Raw genomic sequence first — 10,681 nt, 5'->3', positions numbered from 1 at the left:
TTGCTAGTCATCAGTTGTAAATACAGCTATCAGATTTGAAAAAGTTTTGAAAATGTTTGCAATTTGTAGTTCAATTTTCACAAGCTTTTCATTCCAACAAAATAAAAAACTCCATTGAGTAGTACTCAGATTCTGCAGGATATAAACAAATATTCGTGTGATTAATAGTGTGATGGTCTGCTTTTGTGGCAGATCCTGCTCATATGTGTATACAAGCAGTAATCCACTAGGTGGCAAGCACAACCAAAATGGCCTTTGGCAGATACTAGACCAGCCTTACTTTTAGGTGATGAGGATTGTAACTCCACAGAGTTACTGCACTTTGAAAAAAAAAGTATTTTTAAGAATTGCTTCCAGAGTTTTTAGCTGTCTTCAGGAACAGGAGAGTTCCCTGTTACTCCAGTCTGTGACTGCACTTGTACTTCATCTGTACCTGCTTTTAGAATGAAGTCAAATATTCTGGCACAGAATCACACAGAGTGCTTCTTTTGATTCCTTCCTTTGTAAGCTTATGTCACACATCATGGAGCCTTGTGTACTCTGCTTGAACCTCTTGTTTTATTTTCAACTGTAATTCAGGTACTAACTATAGGAAACTCTATCAAGGAATCCACACATGGTTTGAGCTCATCTCAGCAATGCCTTGGTCTTCCTAAGTGAAGAGGTGACTTCAATCCTGTGAGAGATCAGACATTTCTGCACGTTTTCCTACAAATTGTATTATTTTGCACTTTCTAACATTATGCTTTCCAAGCCACTGAGGTACATATGCTCCATTCATGAATTAACATTCCCTTCTAATTCCAAACTCCTTTCTCCAGTTCTTCTGAGGACATTTTACTCCTATCTTTGTATTCCCTGAATCTCTGCTCTAGCAACAAAATCTTTATATTTCTCAATAGATTTTCTCTGGTTTAAAACCTAATCAATCTCTCATCCTGGGGAGGGTAGCTCACTTTAGTCTGAGTAGCACAGTACCTCCTAATGCCTTAAAGGACTAGTTCACTCTGAAGTAAGCTCTTGTGGAATGTAATCAATGGTTACAAAGACATTTTTACATCAGCCCAATAAGTACAAATTCAAATTATACCACAAACCCTACTATCAGTTTTATGACAGTCACCATGTTTATGTAGTTATTTTTATTATACTTAGTGTTCCTTTGCCTATCTCTAAACATTTAAACATCCCTAAGCAAATAATAACAGTAATAAAAAATACCTTGGGGTTTTGATCTAAAATTTTAAATTTTCTATTAAAAATATTTTTGAGGCTTTAGAGCCAGTCTGTAGATAAAATACATAAAATTAATTCCACCAGCTACATCCAATAATTTTTGGTTACTTTGTAATTCCAGGTCTGACTCATTTTGAGAGAAGACGGCTTGTGTAGCCTCTATAAAACACTAGGAAAAGCAGAATCTTCAATTTGTTCTCTTTATAGATTTGTTTATTCAGAAAGAAGCTTTGAAATAAAAGGCTTTGAAAGGCTGGCTGAATAATGAGTTGTCATTCTTTGAAGGCATATTATCTTTAAAAATACAGGAAAACCTGAGGGTTTCTAATGAGTAGAATCCTTTATTTTTGAAAGAAAATAAATGGAAGAGTTTGAAAAGATTTTTTTTCTTGTAGTTTTTTTTTTCTCCTCCTGGAGCTGCCTGTTGCTCTTGTGTGGAAGCTTCCTGCTGATCTGACTTTTTATTCTGCTGTGAGACTGATGCCAAGATTTACGATTGCTGTGGATAGGAACTGGATTTAGCATAAGGAAGATAACTGCTTTTCCCCTAGGGAGAGGCAGAAAAGGGAAAGACAAGAGTGGGGCACATAGACAATAATATCTGAAGCTATATTCTTGGTCAATTATTTTATTCATCCTCTATTTTAGATTATGCTCCAAGTAATAAAAGGCAAGAAAGCTACTGGTCTCAAGGCCAGATAAGCAAGGAAACTATCTGTGGTTTCATGCAAATGTCCAACTATAATGGAAGCAATGTACTGTTTTTATACAGAAGTGCCACAGTGCCCCTTGTAATGTAAGTGTAATTAACAAAAACTCTCATCAGAATCTGTCAGGCACAGATTTGCCTTCTACACAGTGTCCTTCAGCAGAGAGAAAAGGGTGAGTGTAGAACTGTGCATCATTACAATTATTTTAGCAATTCATTGTCTCTGTAGCCTTTTGCACATTCTACAGTTTTTAATTACCTTCTCTAGACATTTAAACAGGTAAAGATTTTTGCTTATAAGGCAGACTTGTGCAACTTGAAATTATTTACAGCCAGCTGGCAGACAGTTGTCTTCTGTTAACCCACAGTGCCCACAGAAAATACAATTTTTTGAGATACTGGAAAAAGTTTGCATCAAAATGCAGGGAATTTCCCAACCAAGGCAAGACTCCACTCTAAAAGCAGGGGAGCAAAATGTAAAACTCCAAACCAAGTCTCAATTTGCCATGATTTGCAAAGAAAATAAATTCTTCCTGTAAATCCACCCGAAATTAAAATTATGAATACTTCTTTGTTGCTTGAAATAATAAAAAATCTTATCTAGAAAGTGAGCTTAACATTCCACAAGTCAATATGGTTTGTGCAGTGTTATCATACACAAGCAGCCATTTATTGTAGAATAAACGAAATGAAAAATCTTTTATGTTTTACTGGTCAAGAAGCACTGGTAGAGACCTGCTTCAATTCATTGCAGTGTCACTTGAAACCTAGCTTTCATGAACATGAAGCTTTCTTTCTGGATATACAACCAAATCACATTGAATTTGATGACAGAGAGCTCATCCAATTAGCTTTCACTGACTTAAACATATGTTTCTGTTTCTTAGCTGTTGTCAGTTTTAAAACAGTATTTTTTATTCAAGGTTGGCAAAAAACATTTAACCATATCTTAACTGGACTTGGCTGCACAGTTCTGGCTGCTGGCAGATTCTGCTAAAATCTTTTGACTCTTCAGAATAGTTTTGTGTATGATAAACCCTAATCCTATGATAAACCCTAATCTTTATGCAGCTGTACACAGGATCAAATCCAAATCAAGTTAAGAAAGCTTGCAGAATGAATCAGTGAATGGTGTTTAAGACAGAACTGAGTTTCTAAAGTAAATTTTAAAATGTGTCACAGGTTTCCTGATGGTGTGAGAAGTCTAACATACTGTAGTTAGCCTTCCATCTGAACGTGTGGCAGGAGAAATACAAAACACAAAGTCAAAAAAAATCCAGTAAAATTGTGAAGTCTTTTGTAGTATTGATTCTACAGATCACATTACCTCTCGAGTTCAGAGACAGAATCTCATATGCAATCCTCTTCCAAAACAGGCATCCTTGTAAAAGATAGTTGTGTGGTCTAGCACAATGTTCTAGAAGTTGTTTGAGATATATGCAGTATATGTAGGATGTTCCTGCATCAATATATTCTAGCATCATGGTTTTGCACACCCTTCAGTACAAAATCAGTTCTAATTTATACCCCACACCTTTATTCAGCAGTCTCAGAAGCTTCATCCTGCACACTTCCCCAGCATCCTGCCACCTAGTTTTGCACACCTAGCTGTCTTTCTGTTATCTACTTGGCACAGTCTCTTTTCACTTCAAGCTAAGTATGGAATAAAATATTTCTCTTTAAATGCTTATCCTCTCTCTTTTTCTGTGGTTAGCCTACACACTTGGTAGCCTTCTGTTTACCTTTCAAGCTATTTCAGAACATAATGACATTTTTGCTCTAATTTCAGAACCTTAATCAGAACTTCTTTCTTGCATTCACATGCAAAACAACAGCAAAACCTAACTGTACCTTTAAAAACTCAGAACGCCAAGGTTTGATCAGTATTCTGAAAGAAGTCCTTTAAAAATGGAAATCTAGGGAACAGTTACTTTTGAGCACTACAGTATAGAGCAGAGATCTTTGGCATACTGATGACAGAATCTGCAGAGTCCCTTTTAGCTCTCTGGGGAGTCCTACGAATTTGAGATGCAGCAGTCCATGGTTCAATTACTTGCTGGAATGGATTCTCCACAAGTAGGGATAATCCTTCATTTGATGCTTACTCACTTGGACACATTTCTCTATTCCATACTGGCCATTCCAGGCTCTGCAATGCTTATTTTTTCTTCCCAGAATGTGTTTCTGCATTAGCTGATATTATCACACTTATTTAGTTGAAATGGCACTTTTCTTTTATGAACTTCTCATTAGCTTAAAATAACTTTTCAAAGCAATCTCTAGACCAATACTTATCATGCTTGTTCTCAGGATGTCACATTTTTTCCATTTTTAGTTTGAAGAGAACCACTCAGTAGTTTGTGAGGATCAGACTTTCAAGTACATAAAGATACAGTTGGTTTCATTAAATACTTCATTAAATACTTAGCAAATGCAGTAGTTCCTTATTTTTATTATTTTTTACATCTTTTCCCTCCTAATTATAATCTCCCCTCAAACACCACTTTTAATTTGTTTCTGGTTTGAAATTCCTGCTGAAGTTTATCTTCTCTCTGGTTTTGTAAGAACTTTAAGGTATTTAGACCATCTTTTGTCTTGACTCAGTATCTGAATTTATTAAATAAAATTAATAACAACCTCAACATCTTTACTATAGGAACTATGCATAAAGTAACATGCATACTATATGAAGTATTGCTATGTTACCTACATTACATAATTTTCGTTTATATAAAAATTGTAATAATAAATATGCTGTCTCATATCTAGGTAAATACAGCTTAATCACAAATTACAAAACACAAAATAGATGTTAATGCTGTAATTTTTAAATCTATAAAAGCAGTATAACTACCTAAGATTTCAAAAGAATATGTTCTAGGTAAATAGAGCACAGTGAAACACACGTTATGATCTCATGGTGATACAGATAAATATACACTTCACAATAATGCAGTTTAAGGGAACAGGTTATGGCATCTGAATGACAGCAGATGAAGAGGCAGAAATGGAGAAATTAGCTTTATGCAAATCTTACCTGTGCCACCTGCCAGCTTGTGTCATGTACCCTTCAGCCATCACTGGAACTCCTGTGAACAATGAAATATTCAAAATTAATACAAATCAGAACAAGCCAGTCTTTTTATACTAAATACTGTTTAATATTCCTTAATAATTATATTTTTTGTATCCACTATTACTGAACTTTAGTTGGCTAAGAAAATTCTAAAGCATTCTCAACATTTTCTTAGCAGACACTAAATCAGAATTTCCAATTGATACAGTATCACATAAAAAGTCTATTTAAAATTAATTTTAGTCCATGTCCTGACAGAGCAATTTCTCATTGCTCAACTTCCTAGTACCAGCACTGTTCTTCACAGTGCAGAAACAATCCAAAACACACAGAATCACGTCAGCATTCTATCGAGTCCCACAGGTTCTAGCAAATAAAACAAGGTGGTTTGACAATCACAGATTGTCATCACTGCTTAATCTTTCTGGATAAATAAAAGCCAGCAAATTTAAGCATCTTATTTAATTTTGCACAATATTGCAGGATTTATTTTAACAAAATGAACTCTAAGGCCTAATTGATTGGGTTCCATCTGTAATTTAGAGAAAGATTTTCAAAGGCATGAAAGCCTGTTAAGAACACATTTAATTGATTTTTTGGAAAGAGCTGGGGTCTTGTTGCAGCATTTACTGCAGTCAGCAGTGAAATCTCCATTGATTTAAATAAGAACAGGTTCATACCTGCAGACACCTAGCTGCTATTTATGCATTTCACAATAGCCCCTCCATAGCTAGAGATTTCTTCCCTTTGTTTTTGTAAAAATAATCTACACACCTTTGTACATACACTCAGTACAATTTACTTTATATCAAAAGAATAAAAAAGTCACATTTCCTAAGGTAATGAAAATTTTAACACTGAAGAGTGAACACAGTGCAACTGCCATTCAGTTTTCTGATGCCTCTCTTCACTGAAGTCAATGGCATTATTTATGAGTAAAACAACCAAAATGTTGAATATGTAGTTACTAGGTACTAAGAAGATTACTCAAACAAGTTTGAGTAATTCTACATAGAACTATGGTGTTATGGCTGCAACTGATTTTATTCTGGTTTATTTAGCAAAGAAATGCAACGGAATATTTTTAAAGTATTCCTGTCTAAAAAATAAGGCTTTTCAGAGAATTGTCTCACTGATATGTGCAAAGATCAAAAAGGGGTGGTAGTGTTAGCATTCCAAATTCATTAGATGAAACAATAAGATAATTAGGTGTAAAAAGTGCACAGTTTTATGTTCAATGCAGTAAAGGATCAATTTCATCTAAAGGCAAGTGGAGTGTACACTGTATCATCTGATCCAAAGGAGTGACCTTCTTGATTCAAATGCAAAATGCCTGTGCCTATTGCAGATGGAATTTACCAGGACAAAATGTTCAATAGAAAGATTACATTTCCACTGGGGCAGAAAAGTATTTGTCAGTGTCTCATTACAGCTTTGATACAAACATCTTGGATTTCAATTAGCATTGAGATAGAACAATAATCCAGCACTGAAACTACAGACAAACCTTTGTTTCTTACACCGTTATATGTGGATTTTTGTTTCATTTGCAATAAGATATTGTAAGATTTCCAAAAGAAATAAATAGAAGTAAATAACATTCCAGCCATTTTAGTGTCAGCAGTATCACTTAGTGATTGTCTGTGTGATAACTTTGCACTAGGAGGTGAGGGTGACATAATTTACATTTCTTCCAGCATAAATAAAAAGTGCTGAATTCTTTGAACCGTGAGTGTCCCATCAGTTCTCCTACCCTCACTGTCCCACCTTCTATTATTAACATAGCATATCCACTCTGATGCTTTTGATCCTTTTCTAGGAAAAGTAGTTTGCCTTCCCTGAGGAAATAAATATGAAATTTGCTTTAGTGCATATCAGGAGTTCAAACAACAGCCCATAAAAATTTCCACCCTACTGAGGTCATGTTTTAACTTCATAAATTTAGAGCTTGCCTTCACTTAAAATGCTTACTTCTAAATACTGTTTGATATTTAAGAAAACTTGGTTCTTCTGAACTGATCATGGGACTAAGAGATGGAAGGGCAATTTTTACCCATCAATTGAATATCTGTGACTAATCTTAAATTAACTCCTGTAAAACTGTGTAGTATTTGTCCCCTTTACCTCACACCTGTGTCACAAAGATAACTCTGTCAGCTTCTGAAATGTGGCAGGAAGAAAAGCTCAGAAACCACACAGGTATGATTCAGTTGTTGATCTCCTTGTCAGGACAAAAGTTATGAACTATTCCATGCAGATATGATTTTAATAACACTCCAAATTATATATGGTGCCTTCCACTCAAAAGGCTTCCTTTCAAATATCAAATCACATAGCCTTAGCAGTAAGGAATATTGCTATTGAAATCAGGTCACTTAATTTAACACACTAAGCAACTAAGACTAAGAGAAAATAAAGATATGTTTGTAACCTGGTAACTAGTGACACAAACTGTGTTACCCAGGGCAAAACACTGCTTTTCCTCCCGTGATATCCAGGTGAAAAAGACAAGACTTAAGTCACTTGACCCCACAATTCCAGAGCAAAGGCAAGACCTGGAGAAATGTTCCTTTTAAGATGAATTTTTTCATGTACTAGCAACAAGCTTTTTTGGCTCACAGAAAGAAATGCTACAAAATGCTAGATTTATTAATAAACATAAAAATTAAACCCAGAAAATTATAAAATCTCATGGATCTGAATTTTTTACTTCCTCTTGGACACTTAATTGTTGATAGATATATCACAACAGCTGATCAGTACCTGTCTCTGGACATATATGATCAATTAAGCATATAGAACAGATGTTTTTACATCACTCCTGAATTGCAGCCATTTTTAGTATAACTAATAGTGAGAATTCTCTATTACTATAGTAAAATTAAAAATAATTTTTGTGATTAATGACAGTATTGCTTGAATATCACACACTTCCACTGACTTCAAAACCAGCCATAAATACATTTTGCTCCTACAAACACGTCTGTAAATGTGTTGAGCTTGTTAGCATTAGAGGCATACACAATAGGACAAAACTAATGCTCTTCATTTCTTGCCATATTGCCATAAAAAATTAAACAGATTAGACAATACCTTGTATATGTAATACAGAACAAAAACTACCAAATTATATGTGTAGATTTGTTCCAGAAGAATATATGTGTGTGTATATATATACATATATATATATGTGTGTGTGTTTGTGTTTGTGTGTGTGTGAACTTGTATAGACCTGAATCAGTGTCCATGTTTCTCATGACATGTGGTTTAGAGAGTCAAGAAATCCAAATTTTTCTTCAATAAATGCTTTTAACCACAGGTGTCATCACCACAGGTCTTGACAGATGTTAGTGTTCATCTTTCCATTGAGTCAAATCTTGCCATCTCCTTTCTGCTCAAGTGCTTTGTAAATATGGAGCTTGGCTTCTGCTAGTAATAAATGCATTTTCAACTATCCACTGCCTTGCAACTTATGTTAAAAGTAAAGATTTAAGCTAAGAAGTAGGAGATATTGTGAGAATAATTTTATATTAAAAAATTGATGCTTATGTCTTTGCTTCATAGTTTAGCTGCACTCTGAATGCATGTAAGTTTTCAAGGCTTCTTCCAACACATTGGCAAGTTTCTTATGAAAGAACCAGAAAAGGAAAAAAAATTATTTCTGTTTTTAGTAGAATGACTCCATGTCCCCAGTCTTTATTGAATAGACCTTACTGATGCTGTGAGTCAGTGACTCATCTAAGCTCATAACAATGTGAAAATACTAAAATTTAACTGTTAGAGCTCACAGTTACAATAGATAAAAAAGTGCATACTTTCTGTCTCCTTATTTACCCTCTGGTCTTTTCGGCTAGTAATGCTAACATAATCCATACAAAAGGAATCTGTTATAATCCTAACAAATATTCAAATGTATTTTCCTCTTTTGATGAGTGAGTACACAAACTTCCATAAAGGTCAGTAGAGACAGGTGCAAGTGAGGGCAGAATATAGCCTAGCATACAATACACCTGAAAATAGTTCCTTTGGCTGATGTCTTGGCACTTCTCATACTCTCTCATAAAACCACTTGAACTAGTGCAGGTTTTGGTGAATTACAGTATTCACTAAGAAAATTATCTCCTGTCTTAACCACGTAATAGAAAAAAATTGAGAGTACCATACCAGAGTTTCCACACTGAGGAAGGAGAACTTGGAATTTTTCAGCTGGTAACCTATTTTCTATAGTGCTTGGCAGGGAATCACCCTCAAGTGCTGGACCATTCACTAGTGTATGTTTCGTGCTAAAGGTTACCAGACTGCTAAAGGGTTCTCATGTCAGAAAGGACCCATCATTCATCATCACCTTATTTTGACATGACAGAAAATAACTATGTGCATCTAGCAGGAACGGGAAAGAGGGGAGAAACTCTTACAAAATGTATGAAGGTTATTAAACTATCAGAAGCCATCTAAACAACAGAGGGTTTTTCTAAACTTTTTGAGGTACAGTATAAACTCTGACTCACATGGAACGCTACAGTGGAGTAAATAAGCAACACTGATTCCTGCAGCAATTGAAGTTTTCCTAACAGTTATCCCAGCAAAGTACCAACCAACCTGTTCAGTTTATTGTACCCAACAGGACTGCTACAAAGCCAGATGGCAAATGAAGCCTTTTTCGTGTTTGTCAGGACAAGTTTCAAAAATACACTTGCCAGGCATAACTATTTGTAGATCCAATCATTGCAAATAAATTATTCCAATTCTGTAATAGCAGAAAAGTTAACCTGCTCTGCGGTTATTGCCTCCAAACGCTTTGCTTCCCAGGGTGCTGTGAACACATGCCCCACTTGAACTACAGCTATCTTCCCTACAGTTCTGCTTTGGTAGGCACAGTTCTGGCAGATTAGCAGGCTGGGGGACCCTGCACTTCACTGAGACAGAAGTCAGCAGCACTATCACAGCAGTTACCAAAAACAGGTACAGGATTTTGATAGAGGTTTCCACTGGATACAAATGACAATATACTTATTTATTTAGGACGAGTGGGAAACAGCAAAGTCACTTGCTACCAGTTTGGAGCTGTATCAAAATGAGCTGTGTAAGTTCACGCCGGCAGGACGCTCATGGTGGGATCCGCCATGTCGCCAGGGCGGCCCAACGCCACCGGCTACCGAGCACCATCTGCGGTGGCCATTTTGTCACGGCCTGACAGCCACACCGCACCAGGCTCTTACACTCGTTACCGCCAGGTCACTGCAGGGATCATGGCTACCGGCCGCACCTAGGCCCCGCGGTTAAAACCGTACGGTTCCACCGACACGACTGGTTTTCACGCTCGGATGTGGGAGGGGACTAACGTGGATCGTCCCTCACTGTCCGGAAGCCAAAGCAGAGGCGAAGGCGCTGTCCCGCACAGGGATCCCGCCTTGGTCCGCCCTGCCCTGCCGGGGCCGCTGCGGGGCGTCCGTGAGGGGAACCCGCTGCGCGCCCCCGCCGCGCGCCCCCGCCACCAGCGAACCGGGGCATGGCGCGCATGCACTCCACGGCAGGCACCGAGCGCAGGGTGCTACCGTGTCTCCACTCCGGAAGACTACAGCTCCCATGATACAACGTGCGGCAGCGCCGCGATCACGCCCGGGGAGCATCGGCGACGAGGCTCATCCAGCAGTGCGCGC

Source organism: Agelaius tricolor, unplaced genomic scaffold (genome assembly GCF_023055355.1).
Source record: "Agelaius tricolor isolate 1412-34295 unplaced genomic scaffold, bAgeTri1.0.p SCAF_10, whole genome shotgun sequence".
Classification (NCBI taxonomy): domain Eukaryota; kingdom Metazoa; phylum Chordata; class Aves; order Passeriformes; family Icteridae; genus Agelaius; species Agelaius tricolor.
The sequence above is the reverse complement of the archived record's forward strand: the minus strand, read 5'-3'. Positions refer to the sequence as shown.